This window comes from Struthio camelus, chromosome 7, assembly GCF_040807025.1.
Source record: "Struthio camelus isolate bStrCam1 chromosome 7, bStrCam1.hap1, whole genome shotgun sequence".
Classification (NCBI taxonomy): Eukaryota; Metazoa; Chordata; class Aves; order Struthioniformes; family Struthionidae; genus Struthio; species Struthio camelus.
The window spans coordinates 4,870,579-4,890,412 of record NC_090948.1 but is presented as its reverse complement, the minus strand read 5'-3'; the positions used below and the strand labels follow the sequence as shown (position 1 = coordinate 4,890,412).

General features: G+C 40.4%; 1 protein-coding gene across 3 annotated transcripts in view; it reads right to left on the bottom strand.

Moving 5' to 3' along the window:
- CHST15 (carbohydrate sulfotransferase 15) overlaps positions 1-19,834 on the bottom strand; it is a 46,871-nt gene that overhangs the window by 20,295 nt on the left and 6,742 nt on the right. The window contains exon 2 of one of the 3 annotated variants that reach the window (XM_068951497.1): positions 2,756-2,795. The exons of the other annotated variants lie outside the window; for them this stretch is intronic. The gene's annotated coding sequence lies outside the window, so the exon portion shown is untranslated. The remainder of the gene's footprint in view (positions 1-2,755; positions 2,796-19,834) is intronic. 3 annotated transcript variants of the gene reach the window in all.

The window sequence follows — 19,834 nt, the reverse complement described above, 5'->3', positions numbered from 1 at the left end:
TTAAAATAAAATAGGGACTGTTGAGCCTGTGGATGATGAAACACTAATTAAATTATTTTTCAGACAAAAATTAATCTGTGTTATAATTAGCTGCACTAAACCAGAGAACCATCTGGTTGCTTCACGGAGCATCTAAATGTCCACGTTCGCTTTTTACTGTTTAAATGAGAGTACATTTTCTAAGTAATCGTAATCAAAATATGAAATAAGAGGGATGTTCAGCAACTCACACCTACCAATTATAACACAAGTCCCAGAATTGTGCTATTTTGCCCGTAGTTCCCTCAACATTTCTTTTTAATTCTGAACAACCATGATATAACTCTTCATAATAGCTGCTGGTTTGTTCCTATAGAAGTGTCCATAAATGCCAAATGGAGCAATCATTTCAGACCCTGCATTAGTCTGCTCTTCTAGCTATATTTCTATATGAGACACCAAAGTCCTAATATAAAATTACTTATATTCCAGGTGTTTCTCCCACCTAACACTGTTACATATTGGAGAACTTCTGCAACCAGTGCAAGCAGGCTATGTCCAACTGGCCATGGGAGTGACAGCTCGAGAAAGGAGGTCTTCGTTCCCCAGAAACGTATAATCAGTGCTCAGGGGACAGGATGTGAGGCAGGCTCCCCTATCAGCGTTAACATTTCTTTTATGTCCTGAGATTCACTAGTTTTGCCTTTAAGAGACCTTCACAAGCCCACCAAAGACTCTTCAAAACATAGTTGTGAAAGGTCTGCAGCGTGAGGAAACACAGGCTAGCATTTATGCAGTGTCACGAATATATGTATTACCCTGGAAATTTAGTGTCCGCAAATTCTTAAACAGATACTTGCCTTTATTTACTGGCGTGGTTTCAAGGACTTAAGAACAATTGTTAAATGTAAATGAAGATCAAAAGTATTTCCAAAATACATCAATACAAAAAAAATTTTTTCTTTCCCTAATGAGTTTATTCTGTAAGTCAGCTGAGGCCAATATAAAACACAGCATAATTATTATTGACTATATTTAAACTAAAGGAGAAGAAATTAGTATAATACTCCTCAAAGAGACTAGTCTTTAGGAGTTCTCTAAGTAAGTTGGCATGTGACGATTTTGACAGAAGTCTAAAAGACTAGAAAGACTAAATCAGACTCACGTGTGTAATAATGAAACCAAAAAGGTTACACTTCCATAAACATAAGCTGTCTCAAAAAATCAATGTCCAAAAGAAAAACAGAGCAGCTATGGAAAGCCAAGGAGAAAGGAGGAGCCAAGATTTAAACTAGAAAAGAGATCTCCAAATCTCCAGCTGACAATGACAGCATCAGTCACTGCAGAGATGGCAGACGAGAAAGGGAAGTTCTGAAAGGAAGTGAAACATCTCCATTTGGCAAGACAAAATTTCAGGTAGCAATAAGGCATTTGAGCAAAGGTTCTCACGGAGGAAGCAAAGGAGACAGGAGGAGCCTGACATGCTGTCAAGGCAGACTCGGACATCATCCCGCCCCGGCACTTACACAGAGGTAAGGAAAGGGAGGTGAAAGAAGCACCCCTGGAAAAAGACACTCCAAGAACTGACTACAAGTTCCAGTGCTATCTATAAAAAGGTCTGGGCAACCAGAAGTTACCCTACAGTGTCAGTACAATTAAATATATCATGTGCCACATTTTCATCTCCATGTAATACCCCTTCAGTAATCCCTTCACCCTGAACTCCTCTAATTTGACATCAAATGAGCATCTCGGTATCCTCCCAGGCCCCTGCTCTTCAGCCCCTTTTTTGTCTATTTTCAGAAGGATATTAGTATGCAGTGTGTATTAACGTTTTTTTTCAATCCTCTTCTCACAAGGGCCTGAAAACTTGCATAATGTTGCTGATTAAACAGATTTATTTGAGCCACTCTTACAGAACAATTCAAGACTTACGTATTTGACGCTAATTCTCAGTTTTTTAAAAAGAACTATCAAAGATAATTTAATGGATATAGAACACAGGACCTGCAGAAAAAACTGCATGAGCTTCCCAGTCCTACGAAATTTATGTCCATTTGTATGTTAATAAAACAGATTGTAATTTATTGAACTCTTTAACGGGTGCAGACACTCCTCACGAAACTCCAGTATAAATATTACGAACTCAAGGAAAGATCAAGTTAAGTATATCTAGGACAGCTGAGGAAAATGCTTTAATAGGAAGCTGATGTATGAAAAGAAAAAAAAAAGAAATATCCTTATGCGACAGTAAAGCCAAGATCTTAACCACACTAGTCATGAAAGTGGATTTAAAGTCCCACCAGCACCCGTAACTCTGCCGACCTATGCACATGCCCTACACTAGGCTGTTTTATTAGGGGAGCAGTTGGAGGACCTACCACAGGACAATGGGACATATTACTCAGCTAATAGAGAAGTTGGATTTTTTTAAGCTCCTAGTCGCAGACATACATTTTCTATTATTTCCCACTGTCACGTTCATGTAATACAAAACTCAACTGTAACAAATACATAAAAGTCAGGATATAACTCCCTGCTGCCACTCCCTTCTCTAACTTTACGAAGAAGTTTTAATTAAGGTCATTCCCCAATCTTTTACTACGAAATGAAGGATGTCGTAGATGCACTGCACACCAGGAGACCAGGATCTTCCCCCAGTGTAAGCAGCCCACATTTCCTTGACTTGGCCACCTAAATCAATCAGTTGAACGTATCTAGTCTTTGCTTCTTACACTCAACGTTTTCAGTAGTCCTAATCACAGATATACCTTACCTTTTCCATATTTCAACGCTTAAGTAGAAGGATGCAAGTGCTGAACAGAAGAAAAAAACAATGAAATTTGAGTTGGTAATAAACAATTTATGTCTTTTTTTATTTTAACTGCAAAACTGCTGTCAGTTCACTGGCAGAATATTACTTGCTTTACACAATAAGCAGTGTCTTTGTATATTCTTGAATAATGTAGCATGTAATTTCCTCTTGTTGAAAGGAATGGTGAACTATTTATGATCATGCCTGCACGGTATTTGCCTGTTGTACATAAATGTATACCAGCTTCAACCACAAAACAGGAATCGACATAAACCTTTTCAGGCTCCTGGACCAAGAGGCAAGCTTCCTTGTAAAAATAAGCCCTGGGAATCTCAAAAGTCTAAGCATGGGCTAGACATTAAAGAAGGCACACAGAGCAGAAGGGGGAAGAAGCAACAGCTATCTTACATTTCAATACACCCCCACCGAAGCCGACGGGACCCGCGCCACTGTTTTAAATTGAAGCAAACTGAAGCTAATAATTATATTTACAGGCAACAGCGGTCTTATTAGCCAACTGGTGAGACTTTCCTTTGCCAGTGTCCTCATGCAATTCCTTCTCACCATACAACTTCTCGGCGTTGCAAAGGCCGGACTGCCAGCAGAGGCAACAGTGAGCACACGGGCTGCAGAGCACTAGGGAGAAGGCTGGCTGGTAACGCTTGGACATGCAAAAACAGCAAAGGGCGCAAGGCAGAGCTGTCTGTAAGAGCCTTGCTACAAACCTGCTGAAAACGGAATATCCACCACATTTTACTCACTGCCATAGAGAGCGCTGTACAGAGTAAAAAGACAAAATTTTATCAAACATGAAAAGAAGCAAGATGTGCCATTAGTCATGTACTTTTGTACTCTGTCCAGAAAACATCTGAAATTTTTACTCCTTTTAAATAAACATTTCAAATAATTCCTCCCCTTTCTCCTACAAAACTGAATGGGAGGATTGTAATCAAAATGACTACAAAAGGAAACTGCTTTCATATGCTCAGTCCGGTAACCAGATTTCTCCTCCATGAGGTACAGAAAGATAAAGCAGACAGAACCGATTAGACACAAGCTCACACAATTTCTGGGCATCCTATTTTTCAGGTCTTCAGTCTTAACATTTAATGTGCTTTCCCTTTTTCATAATTCTTTAAAATAAAGGTAAAAAAGACAATTCTACTAGTACTCTTAATTCTGTATTTTATACTAGCCTTGTTTCTTTTAAATATATTCAGCTTTTTCCTGCTGCCACATGAAAGAGTGGCGTGCTGCTAACTTATTATAAACATACTTAAAGCACGCCAGTAATACATTTCTCAGCTTGACATACAGTGTTTCTCTGTTTGATGTCAATGGAGCTACATCACTTTGCTTCCTCTCTTCACGCAACATAATTAAAATGTGGAACTCATTGAGGCCAAAAGTATAAACACATTTAAAAGATGTTAGACAACAAATGGAGACTAGATCTATCAGTGATTACTATCCCAATTCCCAGAAGCTAGAAAGGTATGGGATTGGGGAGAAATCTATAAATGCCTTTTCTTATGCTCTTTCACTAAGCATTTATTACTGCCCATTGCCGGAGACAGCAAATGGGGCAGGGAAATCTGTGCCAGCTGAGGGTCCAACCCAGGAAGAGTGGTGAAGAGTGGTCTGTTGGGGAGTTTGAAAATATGGATGTCTAAAATGAGTTAGAAAATAACCCACCCAAGAAGCCTAGTGATGATCTCTGCTAAAACGCCTCGGGTGCTGCATATCATGAAGAACAAATATGTACACTGAATTCACAATGTGTGTTAAATTGCTATTTATTAGTCACCACTTTATAAAGCCAATGAGATGTAACACAGAAACTGCAGTATGAAAAAAAAAAAAAACCACAGTGTATTACGTCAGAGCAACATTAGATTAGCATCTTCTATCTCAACCCCTGGAAATATTAGTCTTTGCAATCTCATTTCAAGTTATTTTACTCCCCTTGCTTTTACTACTCCTAGAAGAGTTTCACATACATTAATGGCAAATCTACGTTTAACTTTCTGGCCAGGGATCCCACGGGTGCTGCTGCGCAAAGAAGGAGCCCGCAGTCACATGGAGAGCAGGAGGGGAGATGCCCGTGCCCCAGTCCTCACTACCTAATTGCTTTCCATGCCAAATCAGGACGATTTATATAAAGTCCGTAGCTTGTGCTGCTAATGTTTTGTTGAAAGGTGAGAGTAAAGTTCACTCCACATCCTCCGCTACCAGCCCAAAAACGAGTTTCCCTTCAGTAAGGTTTCACCCTCAGGAGCCTGTGCAGACAGCGCAGTAATTGGTCACAAGACGTAGGTCTCTAAGTGACATCCAGCCTGCAACCATGTCATGAAACACTCCCCATGACTCACATTGGAGAGGAACAGAAACACAAAAGGGCAGAGTGAGGCTGTTCAAGTGAAACCTTCATAAAATTTTTAAAAAATGTGATATGAAGCACCAGTGTAGCATCGTCACGTAATTCCAGCTTGCAGCCACCCTTTCCCATCGCTGGGCCACCCACTGCAACGTGGCCCGCAGCAGCAGCTTGTCACGGTGCAACAGCAGGTCTGCAGCCTACGCGAGATGAGATTATGACCTCTGACAAGCAAAAAGGCTGCAGAACTTTACCATCACTTACACTGGCTAGCTATCAGGCTTACTGGAAAGCATAAGGACTGAACTGAGTTAAAGGCTGAATAATGATTTTGCTCTCAGACATGGTCTCTTCAGCACAAGCAGAGGTACTTGTGCGAGCAGTGCGAGGAGGCTCACCTTGCCAGCACGCACGTTGCACCAGCTCAATAAACAGACAGTACAAGCAATAAAAACCTGACCGAAAAAAAGAAAGGAAGCTCAGGAAGAGGGGGGAATAATCATAGATTTTCCCTCTCCCTCCTGCTTATTGTATATATTTGGCTCATCAAGTTGAAATTTTTGGAAATGAACTTTGCCTGAACTCACATCTGCTTACTTCAGAGAAACCCAAGAAGCTGCCAAAAAAAGATAGGTCAATAAGATGAGAATCACTGACCTCGGCAACCTCCTCGCAAAAAGAAAAAAGAGGTATAGCAGTGACTTTGCAAGTCACATGAATCATTACAAAGGTCAGCAACCTCCTGCAGACTGAAGTTGTGTAAAGCTCCTTCTATTTACTTGAAATAAAAAATAAAACGCAACTCCCAAGAAATGATATAAGAAGTCCCAGTTTTAAGGTAATCATTTCAAAAAATAACAACAGTTATATTTTAAAAGCTAGAAAGCGTGGTATTGCCCATGAGGACACATTCAACCTGTTGAACAGCTGCTGAAAAATTGGTCAAGTCTAAGATATTCTTTAAAGGACCCAATTTGGAAGTCTTTTGCAGCCAAAGAAAACCTACTGAATCACTACTGAATCAGCAATCTTGCCTAAGTAACTGTGGCTTATTCGATAACACAGCCAGTTCGTTTCTCAAAATCTAATCCAAACATGCTCTGCTCCTTGCTCCTCAGGATCCCTACAGACAAAACACAGGTATGGAGCAGTCTACATCCTCTAGTCTCATAAATCGGCAAACTCCACTAAAACCTGAGCAACGGTAGTAGTTTCAATCAGCTTTATTATTTGTCCTGCAATGCTCAGGAAACAGCTACTGAGCTTGAGTCACCATTTAATTAGGGCATAAACACTGCCTGAATAATTCCAGTATTGGGGGCAAGGAGCAGCAAAGTGCTGTGAACCAGCTGCAGCACAGTAACGCCTTCCCCCAGAAACCTGTTTGAAGTCTCACGCAGGCTCCTAGAAATCATTAGGCACAGTTGTTCCTTGCACTCCTGACACGCCACAATTGCGTGGTCTGATTTGTCGTCATTGTTTGATTTGCCTGGGAAATAATTACTGAGCTTCAGACTACCCCTCTTTTAAATTGAAGTATTTTTTGGTGGTAAAAAATATCAGAAATTTGAACTATTTCTGTATTATCTCTGTATTTCAACACAATTTAAATCAGTCTGGAATCAGACCCATAATTTCTTTGTGTTACTTGCAGAATAAGAAGTGTTTTCAGACTGGAAATTAAAACAGATCCAAAGAGAACAAACTTTGGACCTACCACTAATTTCCAAGCTACCTTATGGTCTCCCATTTAGACTTAAACTAGCATAAAAGTTTGGATGATGTTGGCCTGGTTCCTCCACATTTGAAGGTAGGGATGAGATCCAGCCAGCGACTCCTCTGCCTGGTGGCATCTGCACACCAACATGGTTAAGTCCTTCCTCCCCTCTGAACACACAGGGAAATTTTGTTCTCACTTACTGAAAAGGATAACTCAGCGCAGAATTTAGCCTACAGTACGGTAGCTTTTCAGCTCTTAATAAATGTTCGTTGCCTGTGATGTGTAACATCTCCAGCAATTCATCTTTTCACTTCACTTAGTTTCTATTCATCTCACATAGGGTCTTGCTACAGATACACCGACGGATTTATATTGAATATGAAAAAAACCACACACTGTAGAAAAACTTTATCTTTACATAAATTACACCAGTGCATGTCTCCTTACAGAAAAGCCATTCTTAGCGCAGATTCAAAAATCACTATGCACAGTCAAAGTTTAATATCTTTTTTTTATTACTATTCTCATAGTCATTGCAAATAACTTCCCAATATACCCTACACTGTCCTCACGGTCGTCCCACAAAACCAGAGCTAATGTGATGCATCCATGCCATTCGGCTCACAGAGATCCTTCTCCCACAAGTCTGGAACCAGATTTAAAAGCGCTGGTATTCAGAATAAAATCAGAAATTACATGTATTTAACTGCTATCAAAACTGTCAGTCCCTCATTAAAAAAAGGATCAGATCAGTAACAGCCACAACAGGTATCAAGTACTGCTGTTAATGGTAGTTAATGTTTATCCCTTGCTCAGAAAAAGCACATTCTCCTCCGTCTCCAAGAAGACACCTAACATTCCAAGTAAGATAAAAACAGATAATAATAATATAATATTTTTTCCCTTAAATTACATTTTTAATAAGATCAAACAGTCATTGAAGTTTAATTACCAACACAGTGTATCTACCACATTACAGCAACAGAAATGCTTTCCTATATGCTCTTTTAAGGAATAAATAACACTATCATCCCACAAATGAACAAAATTCCTATTAAAGGTAAGAGAGAGAGTAATGGGGAGAGAGAGTACCATGAAACATGACGGCTGGATCTGTTATGAAGCGCTTCCACTCCGGATATTTTTATCAAGAAAATCTGTGGGGTTTGGGGGCTGGCAGGTGGGAAAGACTATCGCATCTAAATACAGCTCCCATATGCCCTGCAGACGTACTGTAATCAAAAATAAATAAGTACTTATCTTGAGAAAACTCCAGAGGCAAAGAATTGGTCTAGTATTGACAGAGTTCACTTTTCAAATGCAGACTGCTTTTCATTATGCATTTCGTCTGACAGCTGCCTGTCTGAGTTTATTTGCAGCCTTCCCTGTCTCCTTCATTGCTTGAGCCTCAGATATTGTTGTAATTCACTAAATAGCTCTTCTGGAGTGACTCATTCAAGAGAGAGATGGTTTCCCCTTTGGGCAAAGCTCAGCATGGCGAGGCCCATGTGCGTGTTCCCATCACCTTCTCTGGAGGTCGTAGTGAAGTTGCCCTGTGTGGTCAGGTCTGCACCAAAGCAGTCTGCCCATCTTACCTGTCCTCCAAGTCCACAGCTGAGCATCGTGTGCAGTACAGGCTGGGGGAACCTCGGAGGATGTAATGATTATGGATCCTCTGACCCCACCTTGCTGCTTGGCAAACCCTTGCTAGGCTTCTTCCAGGAGAAAACAGTGTTTCCAAGCAATAACAGAGTTGCAGAGCGATTCAGGTTGGAAGGGACCTCAGGAGGTGTCTGCTCCCACCTCCAGCTCAAAGCAGGGTCAGCGGTGGCATTGCACCAGGTTGCTCAGGGGTTTATCTAGTCAGGCTCTGGCAACCTTCAAGGATGGAAGCTGCACCACCTCTCTGGACAACCTGTCCCAACGTTTGACCATCCTCATGGTGAAAAAGGGTTTTCCTTACGTTAGGCTGGAATCAGGACCTAATGCTTAGGAAACGCTAACAGAAATCAGGGGCTTCAAATGCCCTAGTATAAACATGCTGGGGCACCAGCTGTGCTGGCAAAGAGGAGCTTCCTTCCTCTTCCGCTACAGCAGGGCTTTCCCAGGAAGAGACCTTCTCTGAGGGCACAGCAACGCATCAGAGCTGGGCTCACACTGGAAACCCACAGCGCCGGCTGGGGCAGCGCTGGCCTAACAGCCGCCCCGGTGCAGAGGAGAAAGAGCTCGGCAATCAGTCCGGCTCGAGCGCTGTCCTTCATCAAGAGACTCTGACTGCAGGTTTGTGCAGCCCCCAAGGGGGCAGGCAGCACATAATAACCTCCTGGACGGCCAACACAGGTCTCTTGTTCCCTTTTGCGTACTTGTGCATCAGCCAAGCGTTCATGCTAAATGACTATACGCAGAGACAAAAAACAACCGGAAAGGAGAAGGCACCAGATCCCAAATGATACCACTCCTGAGACAAGTCAATACGATTTCCCTTTGTTGTCTGTTATTTTAAGCAGCAATAGGTAAGCCTCATCTTGTCCTAATTCATAGCATGATTGTGCATCTGCCTCAGCTAAAAACTACCAGTTCTTTTCAGGGTTGAACACATGTTAGAGTAAGTACAGACTTTCTAACTGCAGAGATATATACAAATTTAGGTTATAATGCAACAATCTCCTGCTGTTTACCAGACTGAATTTAAAATTAAGAATATGCTTAATGTAAAGAGGCAAGTAAAAACTACTTTCTTAAACCTTTCATAGAAAATAACTTCTTTGAATTATCATTTTTTTTAAGTAGCACATTGCTTCTGCAGGTTAATTCCCTAATAATGTTGTTTGTATCTGCTTGCACCAACCAGAACTCCCTCAAAAACATGTCTTCAGGTTTCCTGGGTATGCTTAACCGAAACTACCTAAATTTCATCTAGCAGATTCATAACATTTTAATTGGGTGGCAGGCTATTAAAGTATTGGTTGACTCCACAGGTTACACTAGTTTGAGGATCCATTTGGCCATTCCACAGTGCTGCTTTTGCAAACAGATGATGACAAATTTGCCTTTGAGCTGAAAATCACCCATAAAGATCCACCTAAAAAGACAGAAGAGCCAAAGTTCATTTAACTAAAAACAGATGCCAGAGATCTGCATGCAATGTTACAGCGGACAACAGCGAGGAGCCATCCTAATGTAGCCAGTCTAAATGAGACCTATGCCCATGGAGTGCCTATTTCTCTGTGTTGGCTACAAAGTGAGGTCAGAGTGGCCAGCTCAGATGTAGGCCTCCACCATCTACACGTCTCAGGTTAGGCAAGATGAACATCAAAAGTTCACTGTGGTGGAGAAAACTAATTCTTTGCATTTAGAGTGCCAGCTGACTCTTATTCTAAGCAGAGATGCAGAGCTAGTGTAACACAGTTGAATCTGCAGCAAGATATCCTTCAGTGCTGAAGAGTTATTTTAAGCATGGGTCTTTGCCTCTTGCACTGACTACCAGTCCAGAACCAGCACATGGGAGAAAAAATGCTGTAAGTGTATTTCCAATGGTCTTGCCAAGCGTTTTCAGCTTCGGCATGCTACAAAACAGTGGGTATTAACAGCTATGTTGCTCTGATTACCATCTTGTTCTTTCTACACATTTGATTTTACTTGATTTTAGCAGCTGCTACCTCAAGCTGATTTAAAGTGAGAAACATATTCTTCCCACCATCTGAAACTTAATACTTTCTGCCACTTTGCAAATCATACGTATACCAAACGAATTGCTAAGTCTCATGGGTTGTGAAAGATCAACTGCTAACTTAAGGATGCTTTTGAAGGATGAATACTATAATAACGAATAAATAGAATATGCCTAATATAATGCCTTCAGTGCCTGTTTATCCTACAGATTGGTAAAATGTTTTTGCATGCAATAATGCAACAAAATGGTATTTACTAGAATTCATGTGATATACCTTCACGCTTCAATAAATAAGCTGTCTTTCTGAAGGGGATCAGTCAATATGATACTTAATGTTGCTTTAAACGTAATATTAGTATGACAATTTTAGAGCCACCTATCTGCTAACAGCTGCTCGTCTGATTTTTAGTGATTGAAAAGGGATTTTCCTCCACCTCAAAACTGAATTTTCTTAATAAACTTTGCTATCTTAAATCCATCATCTGAAATTTTTCATTATGACTCATATATGCTACCTTCTCCACGAGACGTGCATTAAAATGGATGGAAAAACGTATCTCATCTGTACATAAGTACTGCGTAAGTACTTTTTTATGAATAGGGCATTTCATCTTTCATCTGCTGCTGAGTGGGTGAAAGGAAACATACACAGCTGCATCCTGAAAAGACAAACTGTTTGGGTATTAGAGTCTGTCATTAAAGTTTCTTGCAAATTCAAACAAAATTTAGTCAACAAAAACTATTCATTGATGCCAAATCACAACTGTGGTCTTGTTTCAATACTTAAAAAAAAAAAAACGTGTTCCAAGCTTAGCAATAACCTTCATCAATGTTCAACAACTTACATTCTTTAAATAACAACACAGCAGATAAAGTCGAGCCCGTTAAAGTAGCAAGGGACTACACATTCCTGCCAAAGCAAAGTAGGAGGCCAGGAGTTCACAGAGTGGAGAACCTAGAAAGGCCCAAGTGTTCTTAAGAAATTGCTAATTAGTTACCTCCTATAAGGGTAATATGGTATGAGCAGATAAAATCCCTGCAGGTAGCTTCTAGCTACAGCTAATTAAGCAAACCCTTTATGATGGAATACATGGCTTTCAGTGCCTTGGAAAAAAGTGTTTATTCTGCATAAATCAAGCAACGTTTATTTCTAAAGTCGTCAACCCTCCTCATAAGTATTTAATCTAAGGCTTAGACCGTACTATTCATCCTTGTCATCTGCACTTTAACTACAGAGAAATGCAATAAATTTTCCCTAACCAGCTTATGAGATACCATCACTCTGAAGATATTTCTGCATGGCTGCGCTTTGGTTTCTCTTGCTAATAGTGCATATTTTTATATGCAGAGCACATACTTGATATGGGACCTAATGCCCTTTCATAACGGATTAAACACTCATTATCGTCCTCTCTTACATCTTTAGATCATCACAGCTAAAAAATAACACTTCTACCAAAAACTTCCAAAGAAATTCAAAATTCTTCATTTACTGATTTGCACTATTACATGACATAGAAGGTGCTCCATTCCTCTGCCAGCCTCCCAGGAATCCCAGCTTGGGATAAAACTTTCCTAACATGGTAAGATCTAGCCCAGTAATCTCGTAAGTGCATTAAGACCCCAGTTTACAACAGGATTAACACAGAAAGAAAAGCCATGCTGTGCATGGGACTAACCAACTCCCAGTAAAGAAAAACTTGAACATCCAAAACAATGATAATCAGATAAATCTATTCCACAGCCACTGGGTCACTGACTCCCTGGACTTAACTGTGCACTTCATACAGATATTGCCTGTGTTCGGTTTTCAGCGAAGTTTGTTTTTTCCCTTGGAAGGATCCCAACGGCAGATATCCGCGCATGCTTGATGCTGCGCTTAGCCAGGCTGTAGCCTGCAAACAAACAAGATAAAAATCTCAGAACGTTCCCCACGCAATTTTTATGGCAAGAACCCAGGAAAAGAAACCCAAAAACTCTGCATGATGATGAAGGCACCAAGAGAAAGCTGGCACGTGCTGTCTCACACCCTGTCTTCTCTGCAACATGCAGGCAACACTTAGCACAGCAAACTAGATAGTCTTTATTTGTGGCTCAGAGGCAAGCTAAGGCAAGCTAATAGATTTTTGTTTTCCAGTGGAGAAATCACTTGACTGTCGTTGCATGAAAATCAGAGAATGCCTCGAACTAACCTTCTACTCTTCCTCCCTGTGAACCGCAGAGGGCTCAGATCTCACCTTTTCAAGCCTTGTATTGAGGAGCTGAAAAAGCATCTCACTGGATGAAGCTCCCATGAGTGAGCCGAATGCACAAGGTGACCCATATTCACCCTGGCATGACGAGCACCCGGTGGGTGCCTAGGGAGGGCTGGGACCCTCCTCCTCCTCGCCCCGTGGACACACTTCCCCCGGAGAAGCTCTTGGAGGGGGAGTTTTGGGGAGAGGGGAGGGCAGCTGCCCCCCAATGCACTGCCCAGGCAGGAAGCCTTCTCCTCCCTGGAACCATGGCACGTCCTGGGGTGGCCAGGCTCAGCTCAGAAGGGAGCAGGGGAGATATGATGAGATCTTATTTTCAAATGGTTGTGCTCATTGATACATGGTCCTAGACAAATATAAGAAGAAATGATCTCTTTTCCTAGGCCAGATACACACCGCTTCTGGAGCTGTAGCTCCAATTCCTGAAATAAATCATTTACTGAAACAATTCACAGAAGAAACCTAAAGTGACACAAATTCAGCTGACTACAGTTGGCAGCCAGCTTTTCAAGGAGAGATTTATGACTGTTAATGATAATCCAAAAAGTTTAGTTTCTAATGATAGAAAGTTTGAGATAGATCATTAACATTATAGAGAGCTACTGAGCCTCCAAAAATAATGCCTTACAAAATACTTTGCAAGGACTTAAAACTCCAACTTTAGCAGGATTAATGCATCTAACTGAAAACCATCTCCAGCAAAAGTACCTCCTAAGTATTGATATGCATTTCCATCTCTAACGTTTCTCTGTTGGCAATAGTGTTTATTCTACCTAGAGCCAAAGACATGAATCTTTGATTTCATGAGATTAATGTAATAACTTGTTTTTGCCTCTTAATGCATTCAAGGCCTTCAGACACCCAGGAGGCTGAAACGGCATCAAGAGCATACCGATGCGTTTGGAGGGGATCATTTCTTATGTGAAGTAAACTATGAATTCCTTAATATATGTCTGCAGCAGGGACTACACCAAAATAAAAGCTTAGGAGTGTGTCTTAGGGCTACGAGATATGGCTTCCAAGCCCATTTATGGTTTCCAAGCACAACTATATTCATATACAAAGTAATGCTAAAAAAAACCCTAAAATCACTGTCAATAGGTGACAAAACAAACACTCTAGGAAAGCAGTGTTCATTTATCAGAAAAGTGACACCCAGATACTGCAAAACATCAATAAATAAAATATGTATATTTTATGCAGATAATGTTATAGAATAATGACTCTGCTATAAAATATTTGTCAGCAGGACAGCACTATCCAGAACTAGCTTAGTCTGATGAATCAAACTGTGGTTCTGGAGATGTCATCTGTTTTAGTAAGTGCCACACAAGTACAGAGAAATGTGAAAAATGGAGTCCAGATTGACTTCTTCTATAAATAATGCTATTGAGCTATGCCTATATTTTAATGGGCAATAAAAGGAGCTTTATAATTTCAGAAATAGGGCATTGTACAACATGGTAAGTACTAAATTTCCTTTAATCCTTTTCACCCTCAAGAATGCTGCTAAACAAACCCTCAACAAAACCAGTTGTGAGAGCCCTTCGGAAAATTGCAAATAAATAAAGAAATAACTAAAGCTTTGCAATTTTATTTAAATGACTTTCTTCTGTGTTTCTCACAGGGAACACTTTCTTGAAGAAGAAAAAAAAAAAGAAAGATAGGGAGAATTTTAGTGCATTAAGGTACCAAACAGGTTGCAAGACAGCTCAGCTCCAGCACCAGTTCAGCTGATGGCCTTGGTACCCAGCCTCGGTGAGTCTGGCTATGGAGGCTATCAGCCAAATCAGTTGTTTTCTTTGAAAAGCAGTAAATTTTTTTGGTGCTTCCCCTGTGGAAAGCCCCCAGCCTTTGGCAACATCATTTTTCTCTCAGTTCATCTCCTCCTATATGCTCTTAAAGGACTATGACAGTCTCACCACTGTTCTCCAGACTTCAACAGAGCAGTTCCTGATTCACACAGAAAAGCTGTCTAATTTACAACTTTCTTGCAGGTTTAAATCCTGAAAAATGCTTTCAGGACCCAAAACATTTATAATCCAAGTAAGTGATTTCACACATTTCAGAATAATCAATAAACCCAAATCATTTCACAGTTCTCATTAAGTGACAAAACAAATTACATGCTGATAATAGACTTCACTTCATAGCATGGGTCAGTGTTATAAACTAGACTTCGATAATAAAAGCGAATCAGAATAAAACCACACCATTTTATGTTTTTTTCTTCCTTTACATAGGAACACTTGTTTTTGAAGTTGCTTTTATAGTTCTCATAAAGGATACTCGTACAGAGCTTAGCTAGCCCAGCAGAGATGATCCAGAAGAGTCACCAAATGTATTCACAAAAATATCATGAACATTTAAATATAAGGTATTCATTATTTAATTAATTTTCTTACATAGCAGCTCCTCTTCAGCTTTAAAAAAAAAAAAAATTAAATGAGCAAAGGCAGTTTTCCCAGTTGCAAGCGTTCATGTTGTACCCGGCGGATGCAGGGAAATGCCAGCGTGCACATTCAAACACGTCCCAGACTTCTGCTGACTTTCCCACGTGTCTGATCTCTGTGGCAAGGACTGTATCAGCTTCCTCGGGGTGATTCACAACCGTGGATTTCAGAGTGCCTTTCACGGTGCTTTTCAAGTTGAGGATGACAAAGTGACAGTGCTAACATGAGTTATCTATACTACCATATGGCATAGACAGTAGAAGTCCAAGGAAAATGTAGATCTCCTCAGTCGCTATCTGGAAACCTGAGGCTTGAAGGACTTGGGACCAAAATTCGGATATGCATCATACAAAGAAAGCCAGTGGCAGTGGCAGTCCAATTTCTGACTGAACCTCTAGGGCAGGTGATGTGGTATCTGAATTCATCCAGGAACCATATTAACTAGGGCAAATTTGGGTCCCTTCCCAAGCTCAAAGGACAGAGCTGCCATCGTTTCCAGGTCTATGCTTGCGAGCAGGTGCCCAGCGCAGGGTCAGACCCAGCAAGGGCACCGGCGCTTCCCATCCCACCACAGCGGAGGGCACGCGCCCGGCCCACACCCGGCAGCTGTCATTTTCGGACCCAGCGCCGCAAGAACTGCAGCTGGGAAGCAAAACCCTCAGCCTCAAAACAACTCTCAGTTACGAAACCAGAGCCCTCACTAGTACAATTGGTTTCATACTAGATGCTAAAATGCTAGTTTGGTCCATTTAGAAGTCAACACCACTTCTTAACTGTTACAATGTGCTTTGCAAAAAGAAAAAAAATAAAATAAAAAATCAAGTCTGTGTCATATACTGTGCCTGCAGTCACAAGCCACGCTGGACTATATCTTTCACCGTACGTGAAAAATGAAGGTAGACAGTCTTTCAAATACTGCTCCTGCGAACCCAAGAAGAAAAGACTTTGGAGAGTTACCCCCTCGTTACTCACTCCAAGCAATGGGCGTATGCCCTCCAACCTGCCCGAGATCTGCAGAGACTCCATGACTCCAGCCCAACTCAAATTGTAGGCAGAAGACCCATTTAAAACACAAAAACTACTACCACCACTGGGGAAAAAAGTACAAAACATACATCCTTCAGGAAAATTTGCAACCTTTCAGCTTTGAATCCAGAAAATCAAAATTCCACTTTCCAGAGGTGTTACTTTTAGGTACAAACTGAGACATAAATGAGAGCTAGGCTTTTGTGACTGAGGAGGAGGAAGAGGGTTGGCATCTGTCAACCTAGCGTCTCCAGGAATGGGAGCAAAACCCATCATTAAACACCAAGAGGCAAATCAGGAGCCACGGGCTCTCACTGGTGAGCAATACGCAGTCTCGTTCTGCTCCCTGATATCACTTGTGCTCGTTGGGGTTGGGAAAAACAGTTTCAGATTGGGTCCCAGGTGTTCTTTCTCCGTATTAGAGATACATCCCCATCTATCTACCTGCCTATCTTTATTCACCTTTTTTTTTAAGACTTTAAAAAATGAGGATGAATGGCATAATTCTATATGCGAATGCTATTTTCTAAATTTAGAAGTGGTCCTTCCCCTGTCTACACAGACTTCCGCCTTGCTTTCAGCCCGCCAGTACTTTTTGACTCATATCACTGCTTTTAACTGAGCTGAAGATTAATATATATTTAAACCACTGGTTAAGGTATCTGTAATGCTTCTGCAGTTCATAACAATAAAACGGTCCTTTCCATAAAGTGTACTTTCACCCATTTGAAAATTTAGTAAGCCTGAATTTAATTATTTTTTACAGGCTGAATTTCAAAATGTTACTCCTGACATTTAAGATTCATATAAAACACAAATCTATCTTATCTGCAAAATGCAGAAAGAAGACGGTTATCAATCATGGCTACAAACAGCAACAATGCCCCATACATCAAGTGAGCACTTTTTATCCTTTACATACCAAGGGCATATTTTTCCCCAGCACAGTGGTGCACAAAATAACTGATATCTGGTGGCTAAATGCTGTAACACAAGTAGGCAAGTCATTGCAATACTGGTAACTTATTCTACGGGTGTTTCAAGTTTACTGCTTCTTCATAGAGCTTTTTAGATGTTTTCTTTATTTACTTTGACTCTCTGACTCTTAGGCACCATGATCCCCGGGAATGGTGAAAATTTCTCCTGCCTAATTAAAGTGGGATTGTCATATTCATATCAGGGAAAAAACCCAACTCCAACAAGGAATTAATATAGCAGAGTAAAACAGCACTAAGATTTAGCCAAGCAGCTCCAGTAAAAATCATGCAGACTAATGCTACAAGAAAACCCTGCATAGACCTCTGAAAATGAATTTCTTAAAGTATTTAAAATAATTAATATCAATTCAGTTTTCACTGAATTGTATTTCTTTAATAGAGTTTTAATTTAAAAAAAAATAAAAAGCTATGATTTCTACATTTAACAGCATCCTGGTGACTAGAACTTTTGGGGATGTGAAACAGCCTTTCCACTTCTCATGCCTTATCGAACCTCTGTGATGGTCACATCTAATCCATTCGAGCCTTCTGCACCTAAACCTGCACTCTAGACAGAAAGCAGTTGCCACTACCCGCTAAACTTCTGCAGCATGGAAATAATATTCCCTTTTAGAAAGCAAGAAGCCTCTCTCGGAGAATTAACACACACACATACGGTCAGCTAAAGTTAAAATTACAAAATTGCTAGCACAGCCAGTTCAAGGCCTGTAATACCAATTTCTTCAGTAACAAATGTTTAGGGGAAAAATCTGCAAGTATTATCTAACAGAAAGTAGATGAAATATAAACAGACTCTACATATTTATCAGCAGAGGAAGTTCAAAAATATCCCTGGGAAACAAGGCGGATGGCAGGCTAGCTCCAAAGGCATTGAGCCCTCTTCGAAGGATGTGCTAGGAGGAACTTCATTTTCAGTTTGACATCACACAATAAAATTAATTCCTTCCTCCTATTCAATTGCTGCATGAAGATCCTTGATGCCAACACTAAAAATGTCACTAGAACCTGACATGCTGCACTCTATACAGAAGATCGGCCAAATTTCAACAGTGTTTTAATGCAGGACTTTAAATAAACCCCTCGGGGGTTTCATCACTCCTAAGGCCTAAATATCCTTAACAAGGATGCCCACCTGCATATTCAGCTTCCCTTGGCGTCAAAACGGGCACACAAGTACTCAGAAAAACGGATCTTTGGGGTAACATAACTACTGATGTGTTATTTCAAACAGGAATAGCCTTTCCTTTTCACGTAGGATCATCCACACAGGACAGCTTCTCCCACTTCAGCCTGCCAAAGCAGAATGGAAAGCTGGAGCCGCGTGACTTCAGTCTCAGTAACTCATCATGAAGTTAACTTTTGAAATCCTAGCATGTCGAATTCAGCAGGAAGACATTTCATTGACTTTAACGAAGTTCGTCCTGAGAATTGCTGCTTGGATGGTTTGCACAGCCTTTATAGTACCTAATTTGAAACCCTAAAATTTATTTTTAAATGCAACTTAATGATATTTGCTGTTTCACAGTTATTTGCAATCTTTAAAGTTATACATAGGAAGTTATTAAAACACCATGACTTAACAATTTTCAGTAATTACATTTGGGAGATTGTTTCAGTAACAGGGAGGTGTTTTCAGTGCACAAACATAAATTGTCTTTCAATTTCACTTTATTTTCTAATACTGAAAAAGCCTTAGAAAATTACACTGGCAATGCACCTAGGAATTAGAGTAGTCCAACAAAAATAATTGTTGATGCTTATACAGTTACTTGTATTTTCAAGTACATTTTCAAGTGCTTTCTTCATTTATTATCCAATGTACTAGTAAAGTAAGATTAAAACCTAGAAGACCAGCTAGATTATTATACCCACTCCATGGGTACCATTAAAAGCATATGCTTATATATCAAAACTCAGCAGAAGCTTTTTATGCATTGCATCGTATCACACCAAAATGAGTTATTGCAACATTGTAACTGTGATCAAATACTGCACAAAATATACGCATACACACATAAAAAAGAACACTAAATTTTTAAAGCTATATGCAAAAACAAGCAGCGAATGATTTAAAAACACCTAAGAGGGATATTTCACCCAAACAATTACTGAATTCTGATTTAACCAAATGAAGTAGTAAAGCCTTAAGCTAAAAGTTACTCATTATGAAGATCTAGCCGTGTTACAAATACTGCAGAGTTAGAGTAGGTTGCTGCTTAGGTTTAAATGCCTTTCCACTGCAGCCACACATCTTGTTCACATTCAGTCCACAACACAGCTTAACTCTACCAAAACTACCCCAAAACTGCATTTCGAGCAATAGCTTAATTGGGAGGATATGAAGGAAGCTCCTCCTTTGTATGACAGGTCACTTGAGGTGCCGGACCGAAACTTTGCAAAGAGGTCAAAGTGTCAGAGGAAGAGGCAGTTTTTGCCCATTTTCATCCAGCAAACACTTTCACTGCCCGTGATTCTGAGGAAAGGTGCAAAAGCCAAGTTCTAGTCCCAGTTACATCAGGGAAAACGAAGTCACGAGTT